Source organism: Lissotriton vulgaris, chromosome 10 (genome assembly GCF_964263255.1).
Source record: "Lissotriton vulgaris chromosome 10, aLisVul1.2, whole genome shotgun sequence".
In the NCBI taxonomy this organism is placed as follows: Eukaryota; Metazoa; Chordata; class Amphibia; order Caudata; family Salamandridae; genus Lissotriton; species Lissotriton vulgaris.
Window position 1 is genome coordinate 92,645,500 of NC_141698.1, and position 18,309 is coordinate 92,663,808.

Below are 18,309 nucleotides of genomic sequence, written 5' to 3' on the forward strand. Positions count from 1 at the left end.
TCCATAAAAGTGTTCGGGTCCCACTTGCTGTGGGGCAAGCACTGAGGTTGATAATATTTCTGGTGGGATGTTGGCCTAAATCTTGTTTTGGTGTCATATTTTAACCCCTTAAAAAGTGCTAAAGCTTTCCAATCAGTGTTGAGCGGTTTGTGTTTTTGTGTGTTTTGTTTCTTTTAATTTGGGGCAATTCACCTTACCAAACTTCTGCTTAAGCTTAAAGACACAGCTATTATTGTCCATGCTTCCTCTCAATTCTGTGTCACATCCCCTCTCTAAACTGCCAGAGGATGTACGACATATAGATATAAGATACAAACAGAAGAATCTGCTCTTGTAAATAGGCATATGCTCATTTTTTTCATAATGCAACCAACCCCGGGTTTCACCACAAGTTCTGCATCCTTTAAAATCTATTTCTAGTCGAAAATATACAAGTTAAATTTGAGTTCCGAGTGGCCTCCTGGTTGTACATCAGAAGGAATAGTTCCCTGGGGCTCCAAACTTCCTGAAATGAGCTCGCAGTATGGTGAACCAGGCACGTGAGTGAAAAAAACTTTCACCTCTTTACAACCAATTAATATTTCACATCTCACAAGATCACATAAATTGAAACCTAGATTTTTTTTTGCCTCGCCAAACACAATATTAATCTTCTCTAGCCTGCACACTTGGCTAAAATGATGCCTCTTTCCTGCATTTGTTGAAAGGCATATTAACTACTTAGCAGAACCTTTGAGCAACTAGCATGGGAATTATTCTCACACCAATAACAGAGAGAAAAGAGAGTCGCAATACATGGAGTGTTCTACATTCCGCTCCAACTTGTCCCATCTATCTTTCATGGAAACACAAACAGCAGCATTCACTCAGCCTCTTCTCTCGACCACTAATCTTTTTGAGTGTTCAATGCATTTTTTTCATTGTAAACAGCAGTTTCTAAAGCGAGATTAGACCTCACTCAAACAATCTTGGATTTAGTTTGCAAACTCACCGCCGCAGCCCGGCTTCAACAGGAAGCCAGGCAACCTTTGTTGGGACGGGGGCGGGGCCGGACACGCGACCGGAGCTTCCCAGGAGGCAGGCTGCAGTGGCTGGCGCATGGCTCTGGTGCAGAGAGAGGAGAGCCCTGCGTGCAGCCGGCGTCCGCCCGGGAAGCCAAGGAGCGGAGTGCCGGTGTCCCTGTGCCTGTATTACGTCGGAGTGAGCAGCCCCGGAGCGGGACGAGTAGAAGTCCGGGTGAGTGGGGCTCCGTGCTTGCGTGTCTGTGTGTATGCAGGGGGGAGGGGGGGGGGGTAGTGTGTGTGTGTGTGTGTGCGCGCGCGCCTGTGTGTGTGTGTGCGTGCGTGCATGCAGAGGGGTGGGGGCTGGCTGTGTGCGAGCAGGGGCTGTGAGTTGATCTGCGCAAGCGCGGCTCAGGCGCGCGCTCCCGCGGTCAAAACTGAGACTGCAAAAGCGCGCGTCTGAGTCGTGTCCACTCTCCTAAATACGGGCCACATTAGGTCTGAAGCAGACACTCTCAATGCTCACGCATTGAGAGTACGTCTGCTCGACCTAAAAAGCATCGATTACCGAATAGATATTTTTACTGAATCACCACATGGTAATCCCAAAATACTATGGGCTTCATTTATGAAGGCCTTGCGCCATTGGTACGTCACTTTTCCCATTTTAAAAGTGACGCACCGGCGGCGCAAGACCTTCATAAATAAGGCCCTATGTATGTAAGGAATTTCCAAAGATTTATCGACTCCTTAATATTACCAAATAGGAATTCGGAAAATAGGTAATCGCTATTAGGCAATACTTCTCCATTCGTTGCGAATGGTTTTGCATTAGCTAATTTGTGATTACCTAATTGGTAATCGTAAATTAGATATTTCAAAGCTAAGGGTGCCTGGGGGCCTAAGGCACCCACGACCAAATAATGTTCACATGCAAAGCGACATGGCACTTTGAAGAATACATTTTTGTACATTTTTCAACTTTTGCACGTGGTGACCATCAACTTGAAGTCAATGGTAATAGCATTTTCCTAAATGGGCAGTTTGCAGTTAGAAAATGCGTGGTACATGTGCAAAGGGAATCGCAATTTGCAATTCCCTATTTGTAGTCGAAATTTCCGGCAATCCCAATTTTTAGATTTCTTTAAATTGCAACTACAAAGCCTTTTATACATCATGAAAGGCTTTTTTGCAATCGCAAATGGCCACATTTTGTGATTTGCACAGTTTGCAAATGCAAAACTGTATCATACATGTGACGCAATGTGTTTTTTAGCATTTTCTCAGTGCTTCAGTATGTGGGAATATGTGTGTCTTGAAAGTAAAGGTGCATTGGCCTTCACTGACTGAGGCATGTGGTAGATTCATTGCGTAGCTGCCACACTTTTTTTTACTATGGCACATGGCATATGTACAAACCCTTGAACCAGGGTTCCAGGAGAAGGAGGGTGTTGCTGGTGGATTTATTTCATAACACTCTAGAGCACAATGAGTGCCTAATGTTTATTATTTTATTGTTTTAGTTCAGGGTGTGAGGGGCTGTGTATATGCACTGTGTTTAGATCTGGCATTAGGCAAGACCTTTTGATTTTACTGAAATATATGTATAATATTCATATACACAGGGGCTTTCTGCCAGCTCTCCTCATTCATTGGGCTGCTATTGTTTCTTTCACACATTTCTTCTGCACCGTACATCACACAGTTTGTGGCACTGGGTCAGCCAACTTCAGCCATTGGCTTACTTCATTGTGACTTACACATTTGACACATCCACAAAGTAGCTCTCTTTATTGCGAAGGACTACTACGGCAATGTGTGCGTTTTGAGACCAAAAATGTTTTTGCTTTTAACCTTGTTTTTAGAAAGGCGCGGTCCAGGTAGTGTTCCAACCATAAAACTTTTCAAAAACCTTGACAAAACAAAACAAAAACAATGACAAAGCAGAGTGCTTGCAGCCTAAACACAGGCTCACTGCCTTTGCAATGTTTGTTTCCATTGTAGTGATTTGGTTGGAAACCAGTGCTGCTTTGTGGGCCCGTCAATGCCTCTGTTTGGTATTTTGCGGGAGGGGATGCTGTTTGGTAACACATCTATAGATGTTCCCTTCGCTATATTCATGGGAACTTTGGAGTGAATGTGGTGGCTTCGCATGGAGTAAGCACGGAGTTCTGGTTCTAAATCTTTCCTTGATTGCCTTTTATCTTGACATTAAATTGGCATAGGATCAATCAATTTGCCAATTATATTGTTATATTGCAGGGCAATTTCTTGCTCCATTGTACCCAAGTATGTCAGCAACCTGCAGGCTGTAATCAGGTCAAGCAGATATAATTTAAATTGGCTTACTAAAGTTTTCAATCAAGGACTCAAATATGATACATGCTGGTAGGATGGGAAGCTTCCAATCTCCATATTATGTTTGCCAACGCAGATACCCTCCACCTATGGCCACTTCACTCAACTTCCACCATTCATACCTACTGTGAAGTCGAATTTCCTTGAAGAGGGACTTTGACATGTGCTGTGTACGCACTGGCTTAAACTGTTGATGGAGCAAGGTTTCATAAAAGAGACTTGCTCGGATGCAATCCTCTCAAATAACGTGTAACATTGTAATCAACATGTTCGTAAATACTAATAATTGCATTATACATTTTACATTGAATCTAGGGGAAGCTTGCCTATGTGTTTTACTAATAAGTCACCTGAGTGACTAAAAATGGCTGTCGAAAACGCGGTAACTTTCTGCGCATGCGTCTATTGCATCTGTGTAGTATGACGTCTTTTGCTTTGGTGGGAAAACTTTGCAGCTGTGCCATAGCTATTAAGATTCTTCTAAACACCTTCTGTGCATTCCCCATTGTAGAAGGAAGAAACATGGCGTTATGAGTTTCTCCTTCCTGGCCTCCTCTTTTTGGAATTCTCTACCCCTTAATAACAGGATCACTGCTTCTTACATGGACTTCCGCAGGGTTCTGAAGACTTGGCTCTTATTGCAAGCTTTTGCCAAGTAGGCTGCCTCCCTACTCCCCACGTACTTCCGTCCTCAGTGCCAAGAAACCGTCTGGTCTACGAGCGCTTTATAAAACTTTTAACTTTAAGTTTAACTTTATGGCTGCTTGAAACTCACATGTTAATGCATATGCTATGCTTAAACTAAATCTTGCACGGTTTATTAAACTGCAAACGCAAAAGTTAAATAAATTAAAGGGATTAGAGTAGGAATAAGTGATATACAGTGAATTCATTTATTTTCGTATTCTAACATGTCTTCCTCTAACTTTATTATTGTATTTGGGCCTGGAGGGTGACTGAAATCCCTATCCCACCTGACTTCTGCACAAGCGCATTTAGACCCATCCGGAATCATGATGTGTCATTTTGAAACACAGCCAAGGTCCCTCTAGCAAAGAAGCGCTTGGGAACCTCACCTCTCGCCCCAAAGAAGGGAAGGAGAAGAAGTAAAAATTTGAATATTTTGTATTAGTTCCTAATGTGAAATCCGGGTGGGAATAAAGGTTGGAAAAGTAAAATTAAGGGGCAGGAATATTGAACAATGAACTAAAGAAAAAGCATTACATTAGTATGGTGTGATGACCTCTCCCCATCTCCTTGTCCAATCAGAAGTAGGGGTTTCACGAATATTGAAACATTGGGGGGTGGTACATACATTTAGAACACCACAGATGCATCCGCTTCACCTTCAAAAAGAATACATCCCACCACCGTGCACAACAAATCCCCCGCAGATGCTGGAGCAAAATCACCACAGACCAGCTCCTCTCATCACTGAGCCAGAACCCGCCAGCCGAAACCGCTGACCCCAACAACGCAGCCCACAACCTCGCACAATGGATAGCCGACTGCGCCGACGACCTCGCTCCACTGAAGAACCCCCCAGGCAAGACTGGCAACAGGAAAATATCATGGCTCACAGACGCCCTCAAAGAATCAAAGAAATCCTGACGGACAATAGAAAAAGCCTTGCGCCACGATCGAACTTCAGAAAACATGACAGCCCTCAAAAATGCCACCCGCAAACACCACCAGCTGATCCGCACCACCAAAAGAACATCTTTCAAAGAGCGACTAGACAAGAACACCCACAACAGCAAGGAACTCTTCAGCATCGTCAAAGAGATCTCCAACCCCAGCGCCAGCAACAACGACATCACAGCATCACAAGAACTCTGCAACTCCCTTGCGACGTTCTTCCACCGGAAGATCGCAGACATACACGGCAGCTTCGTACCCCATACCCCGCCTCCAGTCACAGAACCAAGGCCCACCACCATCAGCGCCTTGACCCCCATCAGCACTTAAGACACCACCAGCATCATGAACTCCATCCACTCCGGCTTCCCCTCGGACCCATGCCCCCATCATATCTTCAACAAAGCCGACACCATCATCACACCCCATCTACGGAACATCATAAACATCTCGTTCGCATCAGCCGCCTTCCCCGAGAGCTGGAAGCATGCATAAATCAACGCCCTTCTGAAGAAACCCACAGCGGACCCCAGAGACCTCAAGAACTTCCGCCCCATCTCTCTGCTCCCCTTCCCGGCCAAAGTCATCGAGAAGACCGTCAATAAACAGCTGACTGCCTTCCTCGAGACAAACAACTCGCTCGACCCATCCCAGTCCGGATGTCGAGCCAACCACAGCACCGAGACTGCCCTCATCGCAGCCACCAACGACATCAAAACCCTGATGAACAATGGAGAAACTACCGCCCTCATCCTCCTGGACCTCTCGACAGCCTTCAATACCATATGCCATCGCATCCTAATAACCCGTCTCTTCAACACAGGGATCCAAGGAAAGGCCCTGGACTGGATCACCTCGTTCCTTTCCGAAAGAACCCAGAGAGACCGCCTCCCTCCCTCCCGCTCAGAAGCCACTGAGATCATCTGCAGCGTACCCCAAGGCTCCTCGCTCAGCCCAACCCTCTTCAACATCTACATGAGCCCCCTCGCCGCCATCGCACGCAAACACAGCATCAACATCATCTCCTACGCCGACAACACCCAGCTGATACTCTCCCTCACCAAAGACCCAGCCACCGCCAAAATCAACCTACAGGAAGGAATGAAAAACGTCGCAGAATGGATGAAGCTCAGCCGCCTGAAGCTGAACTCAGACAAGACGGAAGTCCTCATCCTTGGACAATCCCCTTCTGCCTGGGACGACTCCTGGTGGCCCTTAGAACTGGGCTCCGCGCCGACTCCCTAGGACCATGCACGCAACCTGGGATTCATCCTGGACTCCTCCCTCACGATGACCAAGAAAGTCAACGCCGTCTCGTCATCATGTTTCAACACCCTGCGCATGCTTTGAAATATCTTCCGGTGGATCCCCACCGAAATCAGAAAGACGGTCACCAAGGCTCTCGTCACCAGCCGCATGGACTACGTAAATGCCCTATACGCAGGAACCACCTCCAAACTTCAGAAACGACTACAACGCATACAGAACGCCTCCGCACGACTCATCCTCGACATCCTTCGCCACAGCCACATGTCCGCCCACCTGAGAAACCTGCACTGGCTCCACGTCAACTAGAGGATCACATTCAGGCTCCTCACCCACGCAACAAAGCGCTCCACGACATGGGCCCCGAATACCTCAACAACTGCCTCTGGTTCTACACTCCCACCCGCCAACTCCGCTCCGCCAGCCTCGCCCTCGCCACCGTCCCACGGATTCGCAGAACCACCGCCGGAGGAAGATCGTTCTCCTACCTGGCACCAAGACATGGAACTCCCTCCCCGCACACCTACGAATGACCCAGGATCATCTCACCTTCAGGAAACACCTCAAGACCTGGCTTTTCGAGCAGTAGCGGCAACCCCCCCCCCCTTTCAGTGCCTTGAGACCCTCATGGGTTAGTAGCGCGCTCTATAAATGAATTGATTGATTGATTAGAATAGTATAACTAAGGTAGGTTTAGTCAGTTAGATGTCACAGACCCATCACCGATGCAGATGACGGTGGATGCCACGGAGGTCAGAGACATTGATCGAGCACTCTGATAGAAGAATTGAGAGAGAAGAGTTGGAATTATTGTTGAAGTAGAATCTGTAAATCCAGAAGGGGAAGAATTTGAGAGAGTAATGTCAGAGAGGGGTGCAACGCTAGTGCTACATTTCGAAGAGATCACCTATCCTGTTCTGAACCTGTCCTGATCTGTTGGCTCCTGACTACTTTGGAGTCCTCTTTTTCCAACTCCCTGGCCAGGGTTTGGTCCTCACACCATTCTAGGTAACTATAATTCTGTGTGGTATGTTCTCGTACTGCTCTCTTTTCCCACCCTTTCCAGGTACCATCATTATGAGATTTTAACTAAGTCATTGTGTCTTACTCTTGATCATTTCCTTAAAGAAATTGGTGTATGATATTTATTGGTATCTGACTCACAAAATGATTTACTAGATAAAACATTTGAAACTTTCTTGAGTCTGTGGTCATTTAAAGAAATAAAGGTAAATGTCATTTGTACCTATTCTGCTAACAATCTGATCTATTGCCCAGAGGAAATTAAAATCTTAGGTGATAGGGTTGGTAAGAATTGGGGTAAAGGTGAAACTTATCTCATAGAAATATAAATCTTGATCACAGCAGTGATTATCGGCTTATGTATGAATGTTTATGGGCTCAGGTGAGTATGGTAGTTGATAAGTAACCCAAGCTGGTAATCGCGCTGGATCACTATGCAAGCTTTATTTTTTCTTGAACACATCCTGTAACTTTTCACCTAGCGATCCATATTTACCTTCAATATTCTGCGCTTCTTTAAGAGAATCTCCAATAGCTGTATCCAACAATTACAGGGTTTAGGGCCACATGTATCAAAAATCAATTTTGCATTCCTTAAATAGAGAATTTTAGGTACTCACTATTTTAGAAATGCAAAATGGTATATAAGAAAATAGCTATTAACTAATAGCAATTCCTAAAGATTCGCAATCGCAATTAGGTAATACTACTCATTTTGTTCCTATGGGCCTAAAGGTGCGAATGGTTTTGCATTCGCTAATTTGCGATTACCGAATTGGAAATTGCAAATTAGGAAATGCAAAACCAAGGGTGCCTAGGGGCTTAAGGCCCCCCTCTAGAACCTCCAAAATAATGTGCACAAGTAAAGCATATACATCCTCTAGAGCATGTGTGCACTACATGGCACTTTGAAAAATGCATTTTTCAACAATTGCACATGGTTACTATTGACTTGGAGTCGATGGTAATAGCGTTTCTTAAATGCACAGTTTACATTTAGAAAAAGCTTGGTACATGTGCTTACAGAATCGCAAATAGTGATTCCCTACTTGAATTCGCAATTTTAGGTATTCACAAAACTGCGATCACCAAAATTTGCGGCTACAAAGCCTTTCATACATCTTAAAAGGCTATTTTGTATTCGTCTACAGCCGAAATTACCGATTCGCAACGTTTGCAAATGCAAAATTGTTTGATACATATGTCCAAGTGTTTCTATTGTAGGGGTAGAGAAGTATCATGGGCATGTTACAGTGTGTCTCCACTAATACCATTCAGCACCACGAATATCCCATTTAGAAGCAGAAGGATTGGAGTTTATAATGGAAAACAGGTTCCGGGCATGGCTTTATGCCTCTGGTCTGCACGCTGGGCTGAAGCATGGATAAAACCGCAAATGCCAGCTGATTTTTGCAATGGACTGTGTTTCCGGCTCAAAGCATAAGCAGTGGTCTGAGCGGCATCCCAGCACGCTTCAGAAACCCCAGCTTACCAATGGCGCGACTGCCAGGAGAAACAGATCTTTCATTCTGAATACGGTGTCTGCAATTACACCTCTAGCGTGTTAGTCCTTCCTTGGCTGAATTCCCAAAAAGCTAGAGTCCAGGAAACACAAACACGAGCCAGAAGACGGTTCCCATCAAGGACACAGCGCATATGTTCTGTTCGTATGCTAAAGTTTAGTAGTCAGTGGAAGACGACGTGCTTTGGGAAATCAAAACCTCGCTATCGTAAGACCAGCACGTTAGAAGAAATCAAATATTGAAGACATGTTTGCAAAAAGTATCAAACCCCCTCTAGTCTTCTTTTTCTTTAGCAGTCAATTTCAATTTCAATTTATAATCTTTATTCGGTTCTTAAAAAGACACCATAAAAGCACAAGTGCAATATACATACACAAGTAAAAACACAACAAGTGATATACAGTTTAAAAGATATAAATGTTAAGATTTTCAGTACTCAGGGAGTGGGCCAGGGGATTTAAAGGGTTTAAATGTTCAAATCACATTAGGGGCCAATGTCTCTGGTATTCCTCAGTCTTGTTGCAATTCGAATAAAGTTTATCGTGCAAAACAGGGTATAAGCGTCCTCCGCTTCCTGTAGGAATCTCAGCGCCAGTTTTGCATGTTTAAATTTTAGCTCTTTCAGGATTCCCACCAGGAACTTGCGTCTTGGCATCGTATAAAATGGGCACAGTAAAACAAAGTGAAGGGTATCCTGCGGAGATCTAAGATCGCAGCCGCAGGTACCCTTCTCCTCCACTGTGTGGGTAAACCCAGATGGCACTGCAAGGATGTGGTGTAGCATATTAATTCTGAAACGGGTCATGAGGTAGCGATCCTGCGCGTTGTACATGACCCTCAGATAGGGTTCCATGCCTTGTTTCACAGTGAGTTCATTATAGGAGAGATTGGTGGGTTTGTGCTTCTCTTTTTCTGCCCTTAGAGTCTTCAGCTGTGTAAGAAAAAGATTTTTAACCAAAGTCTTACTCTCCGGGGTTAGAGAGTCGGGGGATAAGAAGTATTTAGAGCAGCCTATCTCTGTTAGCGACTTCTTGACAAATTTCAGCCAGGGGATTGCGTGGCCTTTGTCTCTTTTGAGGCAGTCCTCAATGATTTGCCTAGTAAGGGCCGCCTCAGGGTTGGTCCATACTTTCACCCATGCCAGGAGAGGTTTGGATTTAATTTTGTCCTCTAGGAAGGATTCTCCTACCTCTTCGTGTATAATGTGGGCCGAAACACTCTGTGGAACTTTTAATATTCTTCGTAAGAATTTGTTTTCTTCAGTCTGAAGTGGCTGAGCTTTTTTGCCAAGGAAGCCCCACACTTCTGCCCCATAACTTACTTTCGCACAGCAGATGGATCTGCATAAGGTCAGAATTTGTTCCGGGGACCATTTCCCTAGTCTTTGCCCATACCCCATAGTTGCTCCTACTGCTGCTGCCAGTTTTGTAGAGTGCTTTTCACTCAGGGGTTTGAATGATAGGTCGTGATCGAATAACACCCCCAAGTACATAAAAGACTTGACCTGGTCTATTTTATGTGACCCGATGTTATAGATAAAAGATCCTTTTGTGGGTTTCCCGGATGACATAATGTAGGATTTTTCAAGGTTTGTTGCCAGGTCCAGTTTGTCCATAAATTTGACAAACCCGTCAATTAGTTTTTGCAGTCCCAGAGGTGTTCTAGAGAGCAAAACCGCGTCATCGGCGTAGAGTAGTACGGGCACTGCTCGATGACCGATTTGGGGTGAGTCTACTTTGAGTTTAAGGAGATCCTTTTCCAGTGCATTAATATAAATAGAGAAAAGGAAGGGCGCAAGGATGCATCCCTGCCTTACTCCACTATTGCAGGTGAAGGGATCGTTTTTTTTGCCTTCCTGGCTATACCTTACGCTTGCAGAGGTGTTCCGGTGGAGGTTTTGTAGAGTGTCGACTAGTGATTGGTCCGCTCCTAGTTCTTTTAGCATGGCCCAGAGCTTTCTCCTGTTTACGCGATCGAAGGCCGCTGAGAGGTCCATAAACCCCATGTGTATTGACCCCCTCCCGGCGATGGTATATTTTGCGATCAGGAGGTAAAGGTTTAGGCATTGGTCGGTGGTAGATCTGCCTTTCCTGAAGCCGTATTGGATTTCGGAGAGGATTTGTTGCTCCTCTGCCCAGTCTTGCAATCTCGATAAGATGACTCGCCCCAGGACCTTGGCTGTCACGTCGATAAGAGAAATGGATCGGTAACATTGGGGGTCATCACGGTTGCCTTTTTTATAGATGGGGACTATAGTCGCCGTTGACCAGGACTGAGGGAGGCCTGCCTCCACTGCCTCATTTAGCACCCTCGTTAGTAACGGAGCCCATAGTTCAGGTCTACTTAGGAATAGGTCTGGTGGAATTCCGTCCGGGCCCGGCGCTTTATTTTTGCTGAGCCCCGTTATTCCTAGTTCGACCTCTTTCAGGGTGAAATTAAGCTTAACGGGCTGATGGACCTCCGCTGACTCCTCCTGGAGTGCCTGGTTTGAATGGTTATATAAGCTCTGGAAGTGTTTCTGCCATTGCTCCGGCAAAATGGTGTTCATGATTTTTGGGGCCCCTTGGTCCTGGAAGCAGGGGGCGTTGATCACTTTCCAGAAGGCAGTAGAGTCTTTTCTTTCTGCGGCGTCCCTTAAGTCTTCCCAAGCCTGGTTTTGTATACTTTGCTTTCGTGCCTTCAAAGCTTTTTTATATTCGGCTCTGTTCCGTGCCACCTTCGTTTTGTCCCTTGGTTGGGCATGGAGACTATCCTTCAGGTTTTTCAGCGCCTTTGTACAATTTGAGTCAAACCAACGGGGGTTTAGGGGCATTTTATTTTTAGCTCCTGTGGTTTGTAGGGAGTTATTTACCACCTGCGCGATTTCTTCGAATGCCTTCACCACCTCAGCTCCGGTTACGCTGGGGTCAAGACATTTATCGATTGCTGCTGAGGCTTCGAGTAATAGTCTGTTATAGAAACAGTCCCCATCAATTTTGGCCCATTTGATTCTTCTACCCTGGTCCACTGCTCTTTCCGTGATAGCGAGTCTCTTTTGGGGTGAAAAAACAAAACCTTCCATTTTAATGATCACCGGGTTGTGATCACTGAAGCTGCTGGCCTCTATGATGGTTGTACTGATGCTTCTTTTTAAATTGGGAGAGACTAGTGTAAAGTCGATGTAAGAGTGACAACCTCTTCCTTTGAATGTCGGAGTTAATTCTCCTTTCTCATTTAAGTTGACAAGGTCTAGAGTTTGAATTAGGTTGTGCCTTTTCATTAGTCTTTCTAGATCCCAGCCCTCTGTTGAATGGGTGAAGTGTGGGCCTTTCATGATCGTGCATCTTGACCAGTCGTTGTTGAAGGGTATTAGTTTCTCACAAAGGTGACAGTTAAAATCTCCCATTAGTATTAAACTCGTGGGATTTGGTGTCTTAGATAAAAAATTCAAGCAATTTTCTAATTCATTTATGGCTATGCCCTTCTCCGTTATAGCCGGTGCGTTGTACCAGTTCATTAGCAGGAATGTTAAACTTGGTGAAGTGAACCTTAGTGCCTGGAGGTTATGTGTGGCCCATTTGGTGTTGGACCAGGTGCCCTTGATGTCTAAATTGACATAGACCGCGAGCCCCCCAATTGCTCTCCCCGAAGTAGCTTTTTTTGCAGGGACAAAGAAGCTTTTATAGCCTTCCAGGCTATAGGCGTGCGGTTCAGTGGCCCAGGTCTCTTGCAGGCATAGGATATGGAATTTGCTTATGTAGCTGAGCCAGTCCTGAGATGCAAACTTGGCCGCTAGCCCTGCGATGTTCCAGGTGGCTATTAGTAAATTATCATGGATCATGACCTTGGGTGTGCTTTTTCCCTCGCCTAGCAAAGGCTTTGCTTGTTTGCTCGTTGTGGGTACGGCGGCCCGGCTTAGTTGCGGACTGTAGGAGCTGGCGATTCTTCTATGAGTAGAGTGGGAGTTATCTGTTGCGGGATTTGTCCCCTCCCCTTTTCCCCGGGTGGTATTCGGTAGTGTGCTACTGCCTCCTATAGTATGCACCGATCCCGAAACAACAGTTTGGCCCTGGTCTGCTCCTACTTTTATCCCTGTTGATGGGGGATGTGGCTCCTTCCCGTGTTTGGTTTTTGAAGATGAACAGCCCGATCTCTGTCAGTCCACCCCTTCAAGTGTACTGAACCTGTTCCAATGGACGTACTGCGTTATGGAGGAGTCATAGGTTGGGAATACAGGATTTGGCCTTTGCCATTGAGGTGGGCCATATTGGAAACCCAAGTGCGGTGTTCTGTTAGGACCAATATTCTGCCTGGGCCTTTGAGGTGCAAAGGGGTAAAAGTAAGATAGGTGAACCGGGTGAATTTGTGATCGAGTGTAACTCGGGGGGCGTTGTAGATGAAATTAACAGCCGCCATGTCTCTGAAGTTCACCGTGATAATGTCCCCTGCGATGGTCTTTGTACCTTTGCCGATCCACTCGCCCCTTCTCACTGACAGGATTTCCCCGTAGATGTTAGGGGGCAGAGGTCTGTGTATTTGCAACCACTGTGCACACTTGTTTTTTAGTTCTATTTGTGATTCCCGTTGTCCCTCCTTTAGAGGAGGAACTCCTGTTAGGACGACAACAAAGGGCAATGCCTCAGGCGGGAGATTAATTGTCCTGAAGCGTGTTGCAGTTTTCTTTTCGTTGGTGGATGTTGCTGTGGGAATCCTGGAGGACTTAGGGTCCGCCTTAGGGGTTAGGGCCTTGTTTTCTTCTGACGTTTGTGAAGATCCGGGAGGGGGTTTATTGTTGCCAGTGGAAGTTGGATTTTTATTTTTGCCTGCTTGCGGGGTAGAGGCGACCTTTTGTTTTTCCTTAGCTCCTTTCTGCGTGACACTGGTATTATTGAGCTTGGCCCCCCCATTGGTTGCTAAAGAGGCCTTGTCTTTTGGTAAAGTTGTTGGTGTAGGGTCCTTTAGTTTTGTCGAGTCCCGTTCCTGCACAGGATGGATTTTCGGGCTGATCCCCTTATTGTTAACCAGTGATGTCAACCTATCTATTTTTGCTATGAGGGGTTTCAGCAGCACCGTGATGGAGTGCTCCAGGTCAAGTTTGAGATCCACCACCATGTTGGTTATCCAGCATGGTATTCCAGGTGTAGATGGGTTTATAGGCGTGATCAGGTTGTGATTACTAGATTTTACGTGACCTTTTTTCCTCCCTTGTTTGTGGCCTTCCCTGAGCGGCGTTTTCTCCGCGGGGGGTATGTCTTTGTCAGAGGTGTTTGTTTGAGTGCTTGTTTGTGCGCCAGGTTTATCCCTGCTGGTTTCAGCGGGCGCCTGGGCACAAGGAAGGTCAGCAAAAGATGGTGGGGTTAGGGGCCGGCTAGTGTCGATCTCCTCTGCCAAGTCTTCGGATTCTTCTGATAGATTAATAAGTGATTCCTGGGTTTCTTGGATGATAGTTACAGGTGGTAAGGACATTCTTCTCTCGGTGTTAGCTATGGCGTCGGAAACCGCCCCTATAGTCTGTTTGAGCATTTTATCGATGGCAGTAAGGGTCGGTAACGGAGGTGGATGATCCGATTTGGTTTTTGTGCTCGATCTTAAAGTGGGCATCCTGGTCTTCTTAGCGGTTTTCCTCATTGCAAGGGGTGCAGTGTTGGAGGGTAGCGGGCAGGTGTGGCTTGTCTCGATGGGGGTGGCCAGTAATCAGGCGAGTTGCCGTGAAACTGTTGGCGACGAATTTGTAGAGGGCGATTTTGGTGGGCTGGCCCAGCCCGGCCTCTTCTGGCCCCTGAGGGCCACAGAGGGCCCGCCCTTTGCCCGGGCTTCGCTCGGCGTCCCGCTCGCGTCCCGCTAAGCATTGACGCACTATATTTGTAGAAGGTGTTGCGGCCGGGGGCGTGGCTTGCTGGGGGCGCGGCCGTGCACACCTGTGCAGCGCGGGGACTCCTGGTCTATGGAGTCCCTGCCTCACGCGCCCCCAGTTACCTTGCGCTGTTCTTTGTTCCTCCCGGGTGCTGGATGCTGGGTGTAGACCTGCTGCCTCGACCCCACACCTGAGCACCGCGCAGCGGCACCCGCAAAGCGGGTGCTGCAAGCTGTTTACGCGGGACTCAGGCGGTCAATCCCTCCTGGGACACAGGGAGGCTGCAGGAGCAAATGGCGGTTCCCAGATCAAGGCGTCGGCGAATATCGGCGTTCTGGCGTTCTGGAAGGGTTTTCACCAGTAAGTAAGTCCCACTGCACTCTGAAGAGCTTCGCTCTTTAACAGAGCTTGGACGGCCGGGGGCGTGGCTTGCTGGGGGCGCGGCCGTGCACACCTGTGCAGCGCGGGGACTCCTGGTCTATGGAGTCCCTGCCTCACGCGCCCCCAGTTACCTTGCACTGTTCTTTGTTCCTCCCGGGTGCTGGATGCTGGGTGTAGACCTGCTGCCTCGACCCCACACCTGAGCGCCGCGCAGCGGCACCCGCGAAGCGGGTGCTGCAAGCTGTTTACGCGGGACTCAGGCGGTCAATCCCTCCTGGGACACAGGGAGGCTGCAGGAGCAAATGGCGGTTCCCAGATCAAGGCGTCGGCGAATATCGGCGTTCTGCCGTTCTGGAAGGGTTTTCACCAGTAGCAGTCACATTCAATCACAATAGACATTCCACTGCTGACATTGCAACAAATCTCATTTTTAGTGGTTTGTAATGCATGTTATTGGGATAATGCTGATCAATTCTGAGTTTTTAAATTAAACAATAAAAAAGCATTAACATTTGCATAAAGCATTTAAATGGGATACCACCTATGTGACATCTCGGTCATACCCAGGGATAGTTAAAGGCCAGCAAGGCAAATGCAGAAAAGTAAATATTGTCCACTGCATGCCAGGGCTACACTGGGACAAAAAGTAGGCCCGGGCACTGAAATAAAAGTGGCCTACATTAAGGAACCAGATAGCTAAAAAAAAAAAAGTGGCGCACATATGCAAATCAGGCCAGTTTTGACATTGAAAAGGCACACTGTGTGATTATTGTGCAAGGCATGGGGGAATTCATGCCTTTGTATTTGCTGCAGGCAATGTTTGTTTTAATTCCAGAGAAATCAACAGTAAAAACCTGTCCACATTGCCATAAATCAGGCCAATAAAGTGCTAAAAAACATCCGATTCACACACTGATGGGCGACACCAGCCCATCGTGGTACTTCCCGGTTGCCCTATAGGCCAGCCCGACCCTGCAGCACGTGCAAGCCTACTGAAAAGCTCCATAGGTCGCAGCAAACAAGGAAGGTGTTTGATGCTCCCAGTTTATGTCACGGGGACCGAGGTCAAACCTCCCAGGCTGCTCTGCGTCATTCTTGGATGAAGTACCATCCACTTCCGCCTCCGCGCCTGAAGCCGGCAGCCATTACCTCGCCTCCTTCATCTTCCTAATGTTCTTTCCTCTCAGCCTCGCGCGCACAGTTGCTTTTCTCTGCTGCGCCTTTTTCTAACGCACAGAACGAGTTCAAAGCTGTCCCTCTGAACACTCGACTTGACAGGCATTTGCTGTACACCGTAGGAAGGTTTTACACGGGTTTTATTCTTCCACCAGTTTGCTGCTCCCCATTATAAACTGCACCCATAGAAATGGATATGAAGAGCAGCAGAGCTGGAAAGCTTCTGATGGCAGACTTGAGCGTCTACTTGACCTGCTCTGAACCTGTTAGAAAGTGCTATAGGAAAACACATCAAAAGCAAGTGTTATTTTAACAAGGCTTATTTTAGAAGGCGCTAGGTACATTATGCACCAGAGTTTAATTCCCATTTAACCTGAGCAGCAGTGCATTGCCCTCCCAGTGGCGTAGCAATAGCCCCCTCAGCCCCCGTGGTGACGGATGGAGGCGAGCTCCAGGGCACCCCCTCCTGCACTGTGCAAGGGCGGTGGGGCCCCTGGCCTTAACGCCTTAACCGCGGCGGTTTTTCTGCCGCGGTGCGGGCGTTCTAAAGGGTGGGTGGGGCTGCGTCGGCCGTTGGCTATCGGCAGCACTGGGGAGGGAGGGGTTGGCTGACGGGAGCACGGAAGGGGTTAAAGCTTCGGATTGAGTCTGGAGCCTGGGGCCCCCCTTTGTCAACTGTGAAGGGGTGTGTCCAGGGCCGGACTGGGAACCAAAACCGGCCCTGGCAAAGTGCTCGGCAGCCCACCCCCCTTCCCCCTGGAGGGGGTGGGGGTGGGGGGGGGGTTGGGGGTGCGGCCGAGTTCTTTGCCAGGGTCGGTTTTAGGCCGTTTTTGTTACAGGGCCGATTTTGTAGCTAAGCTGCATAAACGGCCCTGTAACAAAATGGCCCCCGGGGACCCAAAAGTGGCCCCCACCCGTGCGGCGCACCGGGGAATTGCCCGGTGCCTGCAACAGCCAGTCCGGGCCTGGGTGTGCCCTAAAGTTTTGTTACGCCACTGCCCTCCTAGTGGCCTAACAATAGACCCCTCAGCCATTGTGATGCCGGAGGGGGGCAAGCTCCAGAGGGCACCCTCTGGCACTGTGCACAGGCGGTGGAGACCCTGGCCTTAAAGATCCTGATTGAGTCTGAAGCATGGGGGTGCCTTCATCAATTGTATAGGGGCAGGGGCGCAACTAGAGTTCTAGAATTCTAGAATAAATTTCGGGGGTGGACTAAGAAACAATTTCGGGGGGGGGGGGGCTGACTTTTCGAGCAATAGTTGGAGTGGAGATGCAGGGGCTCTAGGCGGGGTAACAACAATAAAGCCTCATTTACAATCGAATGGTCTCTTAAAGACCCGTGAAGTACTCGGGTGAGGCTCTGTGTGTGCCCGGGAAACTGTCTCATCCCCGGCTGCCACACACAACAGGGGGAGCTGAAGCCCTATGATCCCAATGGGCGTTGCGCATCTGTATAGGGGTGGGCCCTGAAGATTTGTTACAGCACTGCCCTTCCAGTAGCATCATCGTGAAGAGAGCTTGTGGAAAAAAGGCAAACATCCCTCTGCACGGGTTGAGATAATGACTTTTTGCCATTCATGGCATCTCTTGCATTTAATACCTAACAAGAAAAGGCTAGGGGGGGGGTCTGGGGAACTGCTTTTGTGATTGGCTTGACAGAGTGAGTGCTACCTTTGGGACTCAGGACAAAACTTTGCATGCTTTACTTGCTGATAAGGAGGGGACTTGTCAAGCTCTAAGTTTACCGTGGGACAGGACAACCAACAGAATTAGTTAGGGACAACAGCTACTGTGTTTAGAAGTAAATATAGAGATAATTGTAAAATCTAGTTTCCATGTAAAGCTCGCTAATACCATTGGGCCAAAGTTGTATAACAATAAAACTGCAAAAGAAACATTAAAAAAACATTGGACCGTATTTATTACACATTTGCAGGAGAAAAAAACAGCCATCTCTATAAAGGTTTGTTACAAGATAATAACCACATGCATTCCATACAGAATCAGATAGACAGAAAAATACATGCCCATCAAAAAGTTCACTCATTTTTGCATGTTCATGGTCCGACCTGCTTTCCAAACCCACCCTGTGCCAAACATCTAATTTGGG